Consider the following 18,364-nt stretch of genomic DNA (forward strand, 5'->3'; position numbering starts at 1 on the left):
ATCCTTTGGAGGTGATTTACTCCCTTCCCCAATAAACCTGCATTGTGTTGCTTATTTTGCAAGAGGATTAAAGACACACATGATTTGTTTGTTTCTTAGAAATTGTTAGTGAGCTACACACAAATGCACCCTACACATAAGTCAGGTAGTTTCATCCAGTTTCCTGGTCCCAAGAAGCAATATCTCAAACCCCAGCAATATCTCCTCATCTATATACTCTAGAAACAAAGCAAGGGAGGGGCTGTGAATACTTAGTCACTGCTCCCCTGTCCTCCTGGTAGTGGCTATATCGTCCTTGTACACAGAATAAGTTGCTTAATGTGTCCGGATATGGGTTAAATCTCTGAAAATCTGGCAATTGGGGCAGCATTAGAAGGCTGGGAAGCCAATATTAATGGTGAATAAGGGGGAAAATAGGCTTTTAGCCAACTTGAAAATCAGTATTTCTTGGTCATAACAGGAAAACTCATTCAGTGCCACAGACATCTGGTTGCTTGTGTCTTAATTGAATCACTCAGGTTTTTGTTTTTGTTTTTTTTCCTCTGCTACTAATAACTGAAGTTTAATGGGATTTTAACATTTCCACCAAGGTGGCACACATCGCCAGCTCTCACAGAAAGGTAATTGACCAAGACTGTATTAAACCATCATTATGGGAATGCTTCGGGTCCCAGAAGAAATGCTACCAATGCTTCTAAATTGGAATGCTCTTCCTTCCTGCGTCCCTAAGGTGATTTGCCAATAAACTAACATGTCAGTAACTGTCTATAATACATGATTAAACATGATTCGATGTGATTAAATACCTATTTAAGGTCACATTTATCTCTGCTTGACTTTATTATCTCCTCTTTGACCTACTTGTCCCTTTTCTCTCCTTCTGGTATATGTCTTTGCTTTAGAAGAGTCCCTTGAGTCACAATATTCCTTTGCACTTTTAGCTTTACTCTCAGCCCGACCTCTTCCAAGGAAGCCAACAATTACTTCACTCCTTCTAAAACAAACAAACGAACAACAAAAACTCCCTCTAATGTCTGCTCCTGAGTTTCAAAACTGCAATTAAACACTTAGATTATCAGCCCAGACATAGCTAAATTCTGAGGACTTCTAGGACATATGGTCAGCATCTTTGAAAATTTCCCTGTACCACTCAGAATATCGTGGTTCACAAGAAAAATCTTAAGACAGGTATCTACTTCATTAAAATTCTTAGAATCTAGATTGGAATCAAATTTTAATGAGAAACAAACATAATCTGACTTCCTATTGACATTTAAGAGAAGAAGTCCCAGTATCTTCTGCATTCTGGTAATATGACTTAAACCATCTTCAGCATCTGGGATGAAGTCAGAAATGTTCCTTAGGACCCTCTCCCTGTGTGTCTGCAGAGAGACTGTCTCCACATCTCTAGGTTCATTATGAAACACCAAGGAGAGGGGACACAATAGTTCTGCTCCCTGCCAGAGCACTTCTTTTGATGGATGTGGATTTTATCTCCTTTAATTGTGGGCATTTCCCTGTATCCCAGTTACGAAGGAGGATCTGTGACCTCAACATAATTGTATTAATGAATCAATTCCAAGCAGAAGGGACACAGCCTGTCCATGACAGAAAAAGGACTCTAAAAGATTAGTTAGGAACTAATGAGCAAATTGGGAGAATACTTGTAAGCAGTGTAGTTACCATAAATAGCCACAGCAAGGGAAGACTGTACAATTTAGCACCATGGGCAAGCAGCCTTTCTTCCCCCCACCCCCCAACCCTCTCGTTTGAGCCCAGCAGTGGTTAACATGATTTACAGATCTTTGGTGACTTCGGCAGCAAATGAGATGCCAACCTCAATCCTGTTCGTGACAGGCTGATTATTCAGAGGAGATGTGTAATTGCAAAAAATGCCCATGGTACATTGGCTCTTCAAGGAAGCTTGCTGATAATGAGCCCGATCTTGCCAGGTAAGAGAAATTAACTAGTCCAGGATTTTATGTTGTCATTTAGGACATTTCTTTTTCTTATGTTGCTTGGACCAATGAATGCATTTTCACTTACATACAGCTCTCTTTGCTTTTCGTGCTATGCTTCAAATTCTAATTCTCCAGGATATATCTGCTTGAACCCACATAGCTTTGACTCCACCATTACTCTGATTTTCTTAGCAGACATGCTGTTTGTAGGGCTTCCTGTGTAACTGGCATTTCTTTTAGTTCATTTTCTTAAGTGTTCCTATGTCCTTTTTGTGTATCTTTCCCACATGGCATAATCTTTCCTACTGTCTGATTAAGTTTCAAGATAGTAGGAGGATGGAATCATTTTCCAGAAAGGATCTTAAACAACAGAACAAGCTCTAATCACATCTTCTGTATGCACCTCATGCCTTTCTGATTCTGTGTCACCTCACTTATGCTTCCTTCCTGCATGGAGCACACACCCCCTTCCCCTCATGCTCACTCTCATCTCGGAATCTGATGGCACCCTGTCTTATACAATAGGGAGCTGGGTGACCGTGGCTTGGAGTCAGGCATACCTGGGCTTAAATCTTGCCTCATTTACCAGCTGTGTAATCTTGGGCCATAACGTATCATCTTGGAACTTTGTCTCATGTGAAATGGAGACACTAATAGTGTCTTCAGCTGTTTCAAGGATTGAATACAAGTAGTTCTCAAAAACAGTCAAAGTGACTGGAACTCAGGAGATTCTCAACACACGTTACTTTCCTTTCCTTCCAAAGTTTCTACTAGATTGTAAGCTCTTCAAAGTAAACATAAGATCTTACAAATCTCCGTAGGCGTGAAACAAATTCCACAGCACTTACTTTTCTGCTCCAGAGTATTAATCCCTTCTTCCAGATAAATATAAAATTAACCTAGATCATGCCCTATATGAGAAAGAATTTACACAAAAGCAACCAGAGGACCAAAGTGTCCTTTGGGAGAAAAGGATACAGGGCTGACAGTATGTACCATTCTCCTTTCACAGTCAGGGAAGCCTGAAAAATGCAAGAGTGAACTTCTGCTGGCATGGACAAGGAGGAAAGGCAAAATGCGCTTTGTAATTGAGATTTTGGAATCATCAGGCCTGTGAGTGTTTGACACCATCTCTGCCATCTACCAGCTGTTTGGCTTTGGACAAGTTTCTGAGCCTCATGGAACCTCAGTTTTCTCTTCTGTTAAATGGAAGTAAGAAGAGAACCTTGTGAGGAAGAAATCTATGTGATGTGCTTACAAAGACAAACAAGGAAACATACAGAAACCCTTACCGTCACACAGGGGATTACTGAATCACTGCCAACATTATTTTTCCAGGACACCTGTTCCTACCTGGGACTTCTTGAATTCTAATACCCCTTTAACTGGGAGATGGAGTATTTCCCCTAGTCTTCTCCCTGCTTCATAATGCTGACCCATGCTGTTGGTTAACATTAGTTCTCTGGCATTTCTCCTCCCTGCCCTTTAGCTATTATTATCCCAGTGCCTGATAAGGTTTCCTGGGTTTTACTCCTAGGTGATGTCACTAGGTCTATCGACCAGGCTCTGGGGAGGAACACATTTCATTTCTGCAAACTTGTTTATAAGATGGTTAGCGAAAAATACAAAATATACATTTATAGTCCCTTTAAGCCAATCAATTATTTGCAGTAAGGAGGCTTTTTCCCAGCACCAGTTTCTGAGCATGAACTTGTCCAAATATCAAAGCGATGTGGAAAGTTGCGGTTCAGATTCAAGATGCCAAGCACAAGTCTGGCTGAAGCAGGCTCCTTCCGCTGGTTGCTACTGACAGCAGACTAGGGAAAATTGTTCTGAAGCACCACATGCATTATAATAGCTGTCTAGATACAGCAAATAGATATAAGCCAATGAATGGTCTTGGAACTGTCTGCTGTCATTCATTTAAAAGAGAATCTCTCTCGGAGGCTGACTACCTTTGTTCAAAAATAAATTTAACTAGAATTTAGTTGCCGTGGGACGAAAGAACATGGAATAAATCAGTCAGGCTCAAGCAAGAGCTGCCAGTTCCTTCAACTTTTGGAGAAATACAATGATTGGGTTCAATTGCACGCTGGCATAAAAAGGAGGGAGGAAGAGGGATGTACAAATAACTCTGTTGTTATCAACGGCTCCACAGGAGCCTGAACAATAACGCAATTGCCTTTGTTCATTAGGGAGAAACCAGGTAGAGATGGATTAACTCATTAATTAGGAAAATGTTTCACGTGAGCACAATTTAAGTTTTTATATTTTATCCTCTTTTCCCAACTTGCCATTTAATTTGAATATGGGAGTGTGGACTTGTCATCTTACATTCAAGAGACTTCTCTGAACAAACCCCTTCAAAGGAAGATTTTTTAAGACCTTTTCCAACTGCTCTTTTAATTCTCCTTTCTCACTGTCCCCTAATAACCTCTTTGATGCCTTGGCTGAAATCTCTTTATCGATTTTAGTTTCCCTGTCACTGGCACTATCGCTATTGTTGGGTTCTACACGAGAGACCACTGATCATGCTCTGAAGTTCACAAAAGCACTACTCTGCTGAAGCGGGAGATCCTGGGGGTCTCAGTGTCAGTGTATTTAGTGGAGATGCAATTATGTTGTTCTGCATTACAGAGGAGATTCCATCCCCTATAACTACAACAGACGTAATAATGTTTTCAGATATATCCAAGTTTTCTATATATTTTAGAGAAAAAAGACCAAACTATCAGAGAAGAAGGGATGAGTATCACATGCAGTAAAGGACTATCCGACAGGAAGGAATCAGTTTTCCAGTCCTGCAGGGGAGACTTCATTGTGAGTTAAGAGAACCCAAACCCTCTCAACAGAGCCACCAATGGGGAGAAAATCTGGAAAACCTAGCCACTCAAGGGCACTTAGGGGCAAAGTAACATTTTCCAAAGAAGTGGGATTCTTTGTCTTCTGGCTGCTTTTATTTGCAGAAGGAAGAAGCTGACCCTGCTATAGAGTTACAGACTGCCTAGCAACAAATAAGCAGCATTTCTTATAATGAAGCTCAGTATTTCAAATATCTTTAACATGGAAAATGGGAAATATTCTCCAAGCAGTGACAGAAGATAAACAATTTTAAGAGGCAAATCGTATTTTAAATAGTTAACCAAAAACCTTCCAAAATCTACCCAGAGGAGCAGAGGCTGGGAACAATTTATTTATAGTTGCAAGAATAATTCAACATCATAATGGTGGCCTCTCATGGCAGAGAGGAGCTTTTGTGCAGCACACAGGCAACAACAGGAGAACAAAAATAAGAAGATCTTAAGACTTAGGACCTGTCTGATATCAACTCCTGCTCCTACTTTTGGTTCTTAACACAAGTTAAAGTTGAACAGTTTTCCTCGTGGACTTTGAACACCAGAGTTCCTCCCAAACAGGTAGTTATTTTGTTAATCCTGAAAGAAAATTTTTTTTTATTATGGCAAAATATACATAACATAAAATTTACCGTTTGAACCATTTTTAAGTGTTCAACTCAGTGGCATTATGTACATTCATAATGTTGTCTATCCATCACCACTATCTATGTCCAGAATGGTAATGTCATCCCAAACAGAAACTCTGGCCCCCTAAAACAATAACCCCCCAATGCTCCCTCTCCCAACCACTGGTAACTACTGATTTCCTTTTGTCTCCATGAATCTGCCTATTCTAGGAACCTCAGATAAGTGGAAAGGGTTAGAAGCTGAACTCGCTTTTCAATGCTTCCTTGTTGCCGACACCACACACAGGTTGCCAGGTCCTCTGTACCCTCTCCTGCTCTGTACACTACCCCTCCTAATTCTGAGCTATCTTGCATTTGGGCTCTTTGTTTTAATGCCTGGCTACCAGTTGGCAAGGTCATTATTACTGGCATGTCCTCCTTCCCTGGGTCTCTTACTGAGATCTTTCAAATCACATTTCTGCTTTATGCTCTGACCAATTCCAGCTCCTCCAAGTCTCACCTCCCTCTCCTAAAATTAATCTACCAACTGCAGAGACTCCTTCAAACACTGCGGTTCCACATGGCTGTGCTTCAGCCCTTCTCATGGATGATGTGGTACCTTGGAAAAGGTACTTCACCCTTTCACCATTTAGACTATTTCTAGTCAGAGGCTATACTACACGAAGGGCACTCCCAGGACAATTATTTGTGACCGAGTTATTTCCCATCCATTTTACTGACTGGGCAGCTGAGGCACAACCAAAGATGAGAAAATCCCTCATCTTCCTTGTCTGCTCCCTCCCCGGCCTTCTTCCAACATGAATGACAGCTGTTGACCAAAAAACAGAAAATCTGTTTTCCCTCAGTGTTTCTTTCTTTCCTATAAGAAGAAGTAGTAAAATAAAACCTCAAAAATTAATCCTCTCAGACTCAGATGAGTTGGAATTGATGATAATCCTCTTTTGCCTAGCATTTAAAGACTTCCACACTCGTCAGGCTCCATCCCCACCTCTTCACATCCCCCCTCCGCCCCCCCCGCCCCCTTTTCCTCTCCCTTTGTCCCTCTACCCACCTCCTCCCTTTCGTCATCCCCACCTTCCATCCACACCTCCTCACCGCAAAGTCAAGTTTCTGTAAACTCCAGGAAATCCCATTTTTTAGCCCTATATCCAAGCCTTTCCCTTTTTATGGAAAACTTCACATGTTTCCTACCCAAACCTACCTAGCCTTAAACATCCAGTGAGAACCCCACCTTGTTCTACAGAGCACTGTGCCAATCTCTCCCCTTTTGTTTCCTAGACTATGTGTTTATTTCTACGAGGTAGCATTTCATTTTAAAATGAGCTACACTAGTCTCCCTAGTTCAAGACTAAATCTCCTGAAAACCTAGAGAGATATATCATTTATCTTATGCATACACCATGGTGCCCAGCAATCGCTAGCACACAGACAGCAGACAACAAACACTTGTTGCTTGATGGATAATTCAGCCACAGCTGGGCTGAAGCTTATCTCCTTACTGTCAATGAAATAAAGGGCTTGCTAAGCAAATTAATACTGTAAACAGAGAGAGTTTGGCCTACTTTAATGTGAAAATCAACACACTATTTTAAGCAGCACTTCCGTGCCTGCTTCCATTCAAAGAATCAATGTGCTGATTGTGAGTATTGTCTGTCTGTTAAAGCATTAACAAGATTCACAAAGATTACCATCTTCCCCAGCCCTGCTGGTACTCCATGTGTGTAACCATGTTTCCTATTATTTCCTCTGTCCCCTGTATCTTAAGAATAAAATCTAGGAAAATGAACCCGTGAACAGCTTACCTCAGCAGACACAAAGGCCTTTTCTTTGCTTTGAAAAAACAGCCACACTTGTGGAAGGTCTTAGAGCAGTTTTGTTTTTGTTTTCCCTTGCTGGGAATAGAAGATGTCTTTGAAGGAGTTAGAAATCTAGGCGGCAGGAAGGCCTCTGTGGGAAGAGCCCTTCAGCTCAGCTCTGATGCTTTTCTTACATCCTTCCCTTTGTGTCTCTTTCACTACTACTGGCACTTGAATACAACCACAACTTTTGAAAATCTTTAATAATCAGAACCCCAGGAATTTGCAAACCAAAATAGGGTCTAGCCACATCTCAAAAGGAATAGAAATCCTAAACGGATGCCCAGGTTTCAATTCCAGTTAAATCATGTTCTTCTCCTGTCTGTTTCCATCTCTCTAACAAACATAACCAGCTTACTCCAGTGCTTTTTCACACTAAATGAGAAAGGGCCGCTGAAGGAAGGAAATGTATTCAGAGCTATAGATTCCAATACCTTTGCCACCAATTGCTGAAATTTCTGTGTGACTCATTGAGATTCTTCTCCCTACATACTGCTGCTTCAACTACTACTACTAAAAATAATAAAGGGGTCAGAGGGTCTTACTGGCCCTGGGCAAAGTAACTGGCATACTTTCACTCTAAGGGAATGAGGGCTGGGGGTGGGGGTGGGATATAGTTGTGAGGAAGGAAGAAAGGATATTATGGAGGTACAGTTCACTGCTTAGAGAAATAACTATCATTTAGCTAAAAATTCGTTATAACTTTTAAACTTTATACTATTAATTCCTACTAACCAGCCTTCCCTCCCTCCGCCTCTTTCTAGAATGGCTCGTTTAGGCTTTACATCCCATCACTCCACAGCAGATTGATGTAGCTGGACCACAATGTGAAGGGTGGGGTGGAGTGGCCCACGGAAAGCTCAGCACAGGACTGATCATTATGGTGCCCAGATATGCAAAAAAGGAGACCTGTAAGATTTTAAGGGGAGTAACAAAATCCAATTTATATTTAAAAACCTAACTCTGGCTGATCAGCTGTATGTCTTGGGCCATTAGTTGAATGTCTATGGCTTTGCCTAACATAAGAAACACAAAACACCATGGAAATTTAGAAAGGAGAAGTTGCTTTGGAAATCATGCTCATGCTAATTCACATGCAAATATGTACAATATATCTTTGATTAAAGGTCCTATCCTATTTACCTGTAACCTCTGTGTGGAACGGAGTCTCACACATACTAGGTGCTCCCTGAATATTTGTAAATTGAATTCAAATTGAGTAAAAGGGTGCTGTCAGAAAGAACTATTATACAATGACAGGTAAGTCTTCGTGATGGTGAAGTTATTCTGAAGAAAGTAAGGTCTTCGGCTTCCTTTAATCATTGCATATCTGTTCTAGGATTTACCACAATTGTAAGATTATTTGTGTTATTTGTATATGTGACTCTCTCTCCAATTGGAATACAAATTCCAGAATGCTGAAGACCGTATCTACTCACCCCCCTTGGCATTGAGCACAGTGCTTTGCATACAGTAGGTGCAAAATGGATGCACTGAAGTGTAACATTGGTCAATATTCTCTTCCAATTAAGCATGCAAGAGGTAACAGCGTCATACACACAGACCAGGATTCCCTTCAACAAAGAAAGATAACCAGACAATTATATGACCAAGCACAACTTTAACTGTATGATGAACTGAAGTCACTGGATGAATCATGAAAGGACACTGATCAAACTACCCTTCCCACCTAAAACCTGCCGTCCTATAAGGCTGTTCCTTCTAAAGCTCAGACCCAGAACATGCATTGGGAGTTTCCTACTGGCTCCAGCTATAAATGTATCAGATTAACACTGTATTTCCACCCCTCTAGGTGGTCACAAAGCACCGAGCTGATCTCCCTGTGCTATGTGGATGTTTCCCACTAGCTATCGGTTTTACATTTGGTAGTGTATATATGTCCATGCCACTCTCTCACTTTGGGATAGGGAGGATGGGAGGGAGGGAGATGCAAGAGGGAAGAGATACGGGGATATATGTATATGTATAGATGATTCACTTTGTTATAAAGCAGAAACTAACACACCATTGTAAAGCAATTATACTCCAATAAAGATGTTAAAAACAAACCAAAAAAACCCACTGTATTTCCAGAAAGCAATATATTCTCCACAGTGTTCTAGAAGAAAGAGAAAATTACAATGAAATGACATGTATTAAATATCCAGTAAAGTGCCTGGCAGGTAGGAGACCCAAAATACTTGATAGCCATTGTTGCATTTGTGCTTCTTTTTCAAGCATTGTTAAAAACTCACATGTCCTTTTGTAAAATGATACCAGGTGATTTTTAGAATCAGAAACCAGAAGATAGATTAGATAGCTACTAAAAGCAAAGAGGGAAGAAAATACAGATATTACATATGGTTGTTATAGCAACTGAAGGTGTCTCCTGAGCTCCCTCTCACTTTTTCCCACCCTTCACCATGATCCTGTTTTCATGTAAATAACCTCTGGTTTTTCTTTTAAGTTGTTCATCAGGATGATAGTAAACTGTGGCCACTGTTTAGTAGTGAAGACCCTGAAGTCCTAGGGGGAAATTTAAAAAGAAACCAAAAAAGGGCTGAAAGGAAAAGATAACTTGAAATCAAGAAGGTGGAAGCTGGAAATATGTTTATGCAAAACTTATGGGGACATCAGCTAAGACTTTTCAAGGAGTGGCTTGTGAACCCATATGCAAGGGGGAGGGCAAAGAATTGCGGCTTCTCTTCATGCAAGGGACCTACTGAAATCTTAACAACCAAAGGGAATGAGAGAAAAGAACACAAACAATAAATCTTCATTTTCTGATCCAAACTAGGGTTCCACACAGCCTGCAAAGAAAACAGAATGCATCAAGTTCAGATTGCATTCCATCACATCTTGACAGTAGTGGGTTTTCCTAGACAAATTTGGGGCTGTAGTTGTCAACATCGGGAGCATACAAAACATCCTTCAGCACCAGGCCATGTTATTATACCACCTTAGCTTTGGAGAATCATAAATGGGACACGTACATAAATGTAAAATGTCAGGAGCAGCCCTGGAGATCTCAGATTGTGGGTGAAGGCGAAGAAATTGAGGTTCAAGGAGGGACTGTGTCTTATCTAAAGTCACAGCTGGAAAGTGATGGGGTCCAATTAATAGTAATATCTAACAATTACAAGGATGCCAAAATGCAACAGGCACTGTTCTAAATGCCTCGTATGTAATCATTTAATCCTTAGAACCACCTTTATTATTAGGTCCATGTTAAATATGAAGTAACAGAGATATGGGTAGGTTGAACAGCATACTTGAGATTACCCAGCTAGTAAACAGGGGTGTCAGGGTTCAAGTCCAGGCCATCTGATCTCAGGGTTCATTTTCTTGGCCTCTTCGAAATACTGCCTCTCCCCAGGAACAGAAATCTGCCTTGTAAGCCATTCAGCCATTTGTCCTCATCCCACACCCAAGTAGAAGAAGATGCCAGGTCAAGTTTCTAATAAAATACTGTTATTCTCTTGGCCTTTGCACACTTCCCTTGGCCCAGTGCACAGCGACTGCTTCTCTATACGCCACCGAGTCTCCCCTACTTCCCTTTCCCATTTGCCAAACAAATCTGGGAGAATAAATCAGTTCTATCCGACTCTATTTGGGAACAAATTCCCTTCAAATCACTCCACCAGACAGGTCTAAGACCATAGTCTAGCCACCCTTCCTACTTAAAAACAAAAACCAAACATGCCCAGGGTTCCATTTTGGAAAATAAGTATTTCACCAACAGAAGAATCTGACTTTCTGGTCACAGAGCTCCCCAGAGTCCCTCTCATCTGTGGTCTCCCACAGGGAATCCCTGCATTCTGTAGTTACCATCCTGGAGCCTCAGGCATCCATCCTCCAGCCTGGGAGCCAGGTACAGGAGGAGGAGGCTGGAAGGTGGGAATGGCAGAGAGGATCGAGTTGCATGGACAACACGTTCTGGGGACACTCTGAATGAGGCCCACCACACTGATCCCATGTATTCCTAGACGTTCTTGCTCTAGAAGAGTTCTCTGATTGAATCTCCTTCCTGTCCTGGATGTCAGCAAACACCATTCCTTCTGGCTGGACTCCATTGCCCCTAATTCAAATTTCACTTCCTCAAAAAGTTTCTTCTGCCCTGCCCAGTTAGGTGAAACCCCTCTGATACGTACTTTCACAGAATGTACCACAATTGCTGTTATTTACAAGAATGTTCACAGCAGCAGTATTTGGCCAAAAACTGGAAAGTACTCAGGTACACATCTTCGGGAGAATGGATAGATAAACTGTGGTATACTCATAGGATGGAATATCATACAGCAACAAGAATGAACAAACTACGACCACTATTCAGAGTGATTGATATAAATGTCACAAAAGAAGCCAGCTACAAGACAGTATATACAGTATGTTTCCATTTATATGAAGTTCAAAAATAGGCAACATTAATTTTTCGGCCTTTCTAATCTCATTATTACCAAAATAATCAAAGATATAATAACCTCTCTCAGGTCTCAATTTCTAAAATTTTTCAGAGCAAAATTCATATTCGATTTGTTACTGATGAATCTCCTGTTCCTGGTATGGTGCCTAGCATGTAGTAGGTACTCAATTTATAATTAAAAAAAAAAATAAATGAATGAATGAACGCTTTACTTTTTAAATGATCTCTCCACCCCTCCAATCCTTTCTGAACTTCATGCCGGACCATTCTTATTTTAGTGTGATTTTCTTTAAGACACTTTTTACTTTCAGTATTTACTGGTTCCCTAATGCCAATAAGAGAAAGACAACACTTGGATTCCAGGAGCCAAACTGTCTTTGCAAATTTATTATTATTCTCTATGAGGATCCATCTTTCCAAAGAGAATGTGTTTCCTCCCTCCTCTCCTTCCCTGCCTTCTCAACACTCAGCAATCATATCTTCCTATAAAGTCCTTCCAAAAGTGATGGTCTACACCACTCATCAAGTCTTACCAGTCCCTCGTTTTAAGATGAGCAGATAGACAGAGACATCAATTCATATTTACACTTTACTTCTCATGTAGACTATTCACCCTTTGAGAACAACATCTCCCCTTGAAATCTTAGAAATTCTTTGTCAGAATAAAGATCCCCAAGGCAATTTGATTGATTTTTTCATGGGTGTACTTCAACATGTGCAGAGCACATCTTAAAATTTAGAAGACTTTCCATTTAAGCCAAAGAACATATTTTGAGCAACAAATGTGTCAGGCTCCTGGGAAATGGACACCTCAATGCCTCTATTTGCTCCACGCTCTCTGCTGTCCTTCACCTCAGACTGACCCCCATGAAGTGGCTGGACAAGAGCCCATTGCTACAAGATTCAGTCCTAGGGACAAAAGCATTCCTTTCCTAGACTTTCCACTATTTTCCCCTTCTCAAGGCACACAAGATGTTCTCTTTGTGTGAGACATTCCTCTGGTGCCAAACAAATGAGGGTAAACAAAATCCATCTCCTCTGGCAAAGTTTCTCCAATCTAATTTGTGTAATTACCTATCTCCCTAATGATGTGCTTGTTTACAGATTAAAGCTATGAATCTAAGCGCAGAAATAAGATTATATCTGATGAATTAAATCCTCATTTGCTTAAATCATCTGGATATTTTCTTTCTTTCTTTAGAAAGAAATTCCAGGTAAAAAAGAGGGCACTGAAATCACTGGCTTTGAAAAGGTATATATGAAAAAAATTTTTTAAATGAGAAACTAAGCTAGTAACAGGCAGAGGTGTACACTTAGTCTTAGCGTTACTGATGGAAGACTAGCTAATTTGGAAAGTCTGAGAGGAAAAAAGCCAAAACAAAACACAATTTCCATTATTTGTTTATCCTTCTAAGATCTTTCCAAATGAAATAGACACTGCCACCTAGACCCTTTGGTCTGGCCCTGCAATCAATTGGTGACATAGCAGTGAACTCCTAGCAAATCCTAGGGGACCCAAAGTAGGGGGACAAGAAAGAGAGAGAGGGAAAGAAAGAGAAATGGAAAGACAGAGGAAAAAGGGGAAAGTGGATCCTTTTTTATTTATTTATTTTTAAATTTTACTTATTTATTTTTGGCTGCGTTGGGTCTTCGTTGCTGCACGCAGGCTTTCTCTAGTTGCAGAGAGCGGGGGCTACTCTTCGTTGCAGTGCACGGGCTGCTCATTGTGGTGGCCTCTCTTGTCTCAGAGCTTGGGCTCTAGGCGTGCCGGCTTCAGTAGTTGTGGCATGAGGGCTCAGTAGTTGTGGCTCGTGGGCTCTAGAACGCAGGCTCAGTAGTTGTGGCACACGGCCTTAGTTGCTCTGAGGCACGTGGGATCTTCCTGGACCAGGGATCGAACCCATGTCCCCTACATTGGCAGGCAGATTCTTAACCACTGCTCCACCAGGGAAGTCCTGAGAAAGTGAATGCTTAACGATACAGTCAGGTCCTTACACATACACCAAGATGTAGAGCTTAGTGAAGCATGTACCCACTAGGCAGCTCCATCACTAACTGACTGCTTTGATGTAATCCATATTCCTGAAGACAAAAGACGACCAGCCCATGTAAATTAGTCCTTGTCAGGCTCTTCCTTGAACTATTTCTAGTGATCACACAGTTCTTTCTGAGAAGCCTGGAGTCACCAAGACATACTAATAACAGCCCAGACATAAAGCTGATAACCAGCAGGTATTCAGAACCTCCATGCACCTAACCAAACACAAAGCACTTCATATAAGTTTTCTCATTTGTCTCTCACAACACTCCTGTGGAGTTGCCACCATCAATACCATTTTGAATTTGAAGAAATGGAGAATGAAGAAACATCTGGAGTATTTAAGTGATTTTTTCAAGGCCACCTGGCTGGCGAAAAGTGGAGACAAGATGCACACCCAGGTCTGCGGGCCTCTAGTGATTCTCTTGCCCATTACATTCCCCTCCTCCATTTGAACAAAGATAATGCCGAAGCAGCATTCAAATTAAATCCCGTAAGAAAACCATTTCAATCTTGATCCCACAGTCATTCATAAGTTGCATTTGCCTACCACTGAAAAAGAAAATAAGTGTAAAACTGTGTTTATCTGAACACACACTAAGTATCTCAAGCTTTGGCAACCAAAATTTCCTTGCAAAATCTGTGAAGTTAAGTCTACCACTACCACCACAATTCCTTCATGCATACAGATTCCAGCAACACAGGGTTTCAAAGAAGCCTTGAAAAAGTGTGCTCTGTTAGAAACTGTTAAAATTCAAGCTTCTAATTTCATGACATATGCAGTTTTACTCTCAGCAATAATTTCACGCTATCATTTTTGTGGTTTGTTTCTTTGTGGTTGACTTTTTTTTTTTAATTCACTTTTGGTTGCATTGGGTCTTCGTTGCTGTGCGCAGGCCTTCTCTAGTTGCGGCGAGCAGGGGCTACTCTTCGCTGCGGTGCGTGGGCTTCTCACTGCAGTGGTCTCTCCCGTTGTGGAGCGTTGGCTCTAGGTGCGTGGGCCTCAGTGGCTGTGGCACGCGGGCCCAGCAGCCGTGGCTCGCAGACTGTAGAGTGCAGGCTCAGCAGCTGCGGTGAACGGGCTTAGTTGCTCCATGGCATGTGGGATCTTCCCAGACCAGGGCTCAAACCCTTGTCCCCTGCACTGGCAGGCGGGTTCCCAACCACTGCGCCACCAGGGAAGCCCTGTGGTTGACTTTTTTTTTTTGTGGTTGACTTTTAAGTGCTGAGTTTTCAAACAAATGAACACATATTTCTTCGTACTGGACCATGTTGTCACAGACTGAGTGAAAACTCTGAATGTTCTCAGTGAGTGCCTATAATGTTGCTTTTTAATTGAAATGAATTCTGTGGTCTGCTTTTAGCAGAAAATTCTTGTATTATGAAGGTTTGCTGACTAATCAACCTTTGTGATAAGGAAAAAAAAATATATGTATATGTATATACACATTTCACTGTTTTCAAGTTATATATAATTACATCTTCTCCGAAGGGCTTTCATTATCTCAACATCTATCATGCATAGTACTTAATTTGCACTGGGCATTGTGCAAAATGCTTGACATATATGATCTCTGGTAATACTCAGTTTAACCCTGTTAGGTGGATGCAACATTAGTTTCATTTTATATGTGAATGAACCATCTTCGAGAAATTAAATGACCTGTCCAATGTTGCCCAACTAGTAAATGGAAGAACCGAGAATCCAAACCCAGTCTTTCACCACCGCAACACGCCACCAGTGTTTTGAACCCTTTATAAAAGTCAAGGGCATCTACACTCTGAAGTCTTTTACAGCATATTTAGTTCAGTCTCCATAATCCTCAGATTCCTCCTCTGCAAAATGAGAGCACCGGAGGGAGTGACCTCAGAGATCTTTCTGCTTTGTAAGGGACCCAACAGTTAACGACACTCAGTTACCGAGATCAGACTGGTGGGAAAGGAAGGAATGAAAGTGTCCAGCAAAATCCCCACGTGAACTCAAATTGAGTCCGTAAGAATCTGCACTGAGCATCCCATGGGCAAGAGGGACGCCTTTTTATCTTGGTCACTTTCGCAGAGATGGACATCATGCAGGGGAGGGGCACACACATTATTTAACATTAGAACAAATGAAAATTATGACACTCTCTTCTAGGTAAAAACATAAACTTCACCATTTCCTCCCCAGGCCAATTGTTAGCTCTGTTACAATTCTCCAAGCCAGAACAAGCTGAGAAAGTATGCAGTGTGCCCAACAGGGATTATTAGACTATTTTTCAAGAAGGTGGTAGTTATGTAATGCAAACTTGCTTTGGGGCAGTGCTCAGATCACTGACTCAAAATTGTTCCTGGCCCTTTATCATGTAATACAATAAAAGTTATTATCACTGTGTCTTGCCTGTGTGCATGCACAAGTCCTAGGCAGCGTGGGAATGGTAGCCGGCATGGGGCAGAGGAATCCCTCAGGTTCCGAGTTAAGGGCCTAATTGGGTCTATTTTAAAGGCTGGCTGTAGCAAAGAGGATTTGTCGCCTTTGATCATGACTCCCTAGACACCAGGCTTCCTGCTGAACACAGACACTTCCCCCAGCACAGTCCCAGTGGTGTGTCCTGCACTCAGGAAACTCTGCTGAGGCAGCAGTGTCTTTTTCTGTCTTCATCACCAGCCCTTGCCTTCCCTGAATACAGCACAATCAAAAACACCAGTGTTCACCTTCCTATAAAATAGCCCCATTCTTTCCCCCTGACTTGGAACACCGTGGGGAAAACAGTTCTTGAAGACTCAGAACATTTAAAGCTCCTTCACTCTAAAGAGTGGGGAAAAAAGGTGGTCCAGGAATTGGGCACCATGTAGTATCCTTCCAACCAATTCAGTTGTTTTAGTCTTCCAAAGCGTTCCCTCTCTATTCAACCAGGGTTAGCCCTCTCATTGGCTGCCTACCAGGAGCCATTCTCCATTTTCTTGTGTCCAAATGCAGCAGAGGTTTGGGAAGGGGAAAGATATTAAAATGTGAGCCCGGGAGACAAGAATTCTAGGAGAGTTCCTATTGTGGATTGGCTTTACGAATCCCACTGGAGACTGTGATGAGAACTTAGATTTTGTGGCAAAGAGAGCTGCACTGCAAGCAGCAGCTGAAACCACAAGTGCTGGTCTTGCATAAATGTTCAGCTATGCTCAGAAGAAGACATTTTCAAGCACCTTCGTTACCTGACATTTCTCGAGCACTAGTGTGAGAAGGGCACTGCATTAAGCATGGAGACCAGGGAAAAATATATGTCATCTGTTCCTTAAAGCTGCTTAAAATTTGAATATTTATTAAACACTGCTTGTATACTCAGTAGATTTACCCATAGCCTATATTTATATGCTATTTGTATAGTGATCTATAGGAAAATGTCTTTGCGTGGTTCAAATCCATACTCTATCCCTACAAAGTCCTCTCAATCATTAGTACTTGAGTCTAAATTCCAGTTTCACCTGTGGTTCTTCTCCAAGCTCTTCTTAAATGCCAGCTCAAATCCTTCTCATCACCAGGTCATAGGGAGGATCACACCTAAAGGTCTATAACATGGATGAGACCTATGCTATTGTCCAGTCTGGCATTTTCATTCTCAAATGGAGGAAATAAGCCCAGAGAACTAAAATGACTCTCGTTAGGCACACAGGAAATTTGCGGTGGGACAGGGCCCACACCCAGGCATCCTGACTTCCAGCACAGGCCTCCCTCTAGCTAGCTTCTGGCATTCCAAAGGCAAAGGATGAAATGTATAACAGACGAAAGACATCACTGTTGATGACGCACACCTTGTGACACACTGTGTGTGTTGGTCCTACCTTCTGTAGTGTTATCTTGAAAAAGTATATGTGAACATCACAAAGCACCACCAGCATCCACGGTGAGGCACTCAGCTGCTCACACAATGCCTCACAAATGGGACCAGCGGAGGAATGAATTCTCCAAATAGCTTTCTAACCAGTCTCTCTTTCTCTAATATTTTGTCCATCCAATTCATCCAATTCTTCCAAACTGAAATGCTGATCATGTCACTCCCTGGTCCTTTCAGTCTGGTTTGCAAAGCCTTTCACGATATTATGCTAGGTTCCCTCTCTGGCCTCATCTCCCTCCCCAGACTTCCATCCTATGCCTTTCATGGGCTGTTCCTTCTCATTCTTGTAAGTTGTCACATGTATCAACGCTTCCATAGGGAGCATGTTTTCTACATCTTTTCACCTGAAAATTCTTATTTATCCTTTTTATTTACCAGGGACATAATACGTTACCTCTTCTCGGAAGTCTTTGCTAATATCATCCATCACCTCACCCCACTCCCATCTGGCTAAATTCTTCTCCTCTGTAAACACTTGTGTATTGCACTTACCAAGTTGTATTTTAACTATGTATTCTCCCCTTAGACTGTAAGCCACTTGAGAGGAGGCCTAGTTCTGTATTCTCAGCCCTACCAGAAAGTTAAGTGCATGGTAAGATTTACATGCGACAACAAAAGGCACAGAGTTAGTAAATAGAAAACAAATATGGGGCCCTGCAATCCATATCTTTAACTACTACCCTCTCCTTCTTCCTAATAAGACTTCACTGACTTTAGATGAGTACCAGAATGG

The 18,364-nt window shown here is 41.6% G+C and overlaps 1 protein-coding gene across 6 annotated transcripts in view; it reads right to left on the reverse strand.

Moving 5' to 3' along the window:
• The window catches only part of SORCS1 (sortilin related VPS10 domain containing receptor 1), a 578,863-nt gene that overhangs the window by 520,362 nt on the left and 40,137 nt on the right, over nucleotides 1-18,364 (reverse strand). The gene's annotated exons all lie outside the window — the stretch shown is intronic.

Source organism: Eschrichtius robustus, chromosome 7, assembly GCF_028021215.1.
Source record: "Eschrichtius robustus isolate mEscRob2 chromosome 7, mEscRob2.pri, whole genome shotgun sequence".
In the NCBI taxonomy this organism is placed as follows: domain Eukaryota; kingdom Metazoa; phylum Chordata; class Mammalia; order Artiodactyla; family Eschrichtiidae; genus Eschrichtius; species Eschrichtius robustus.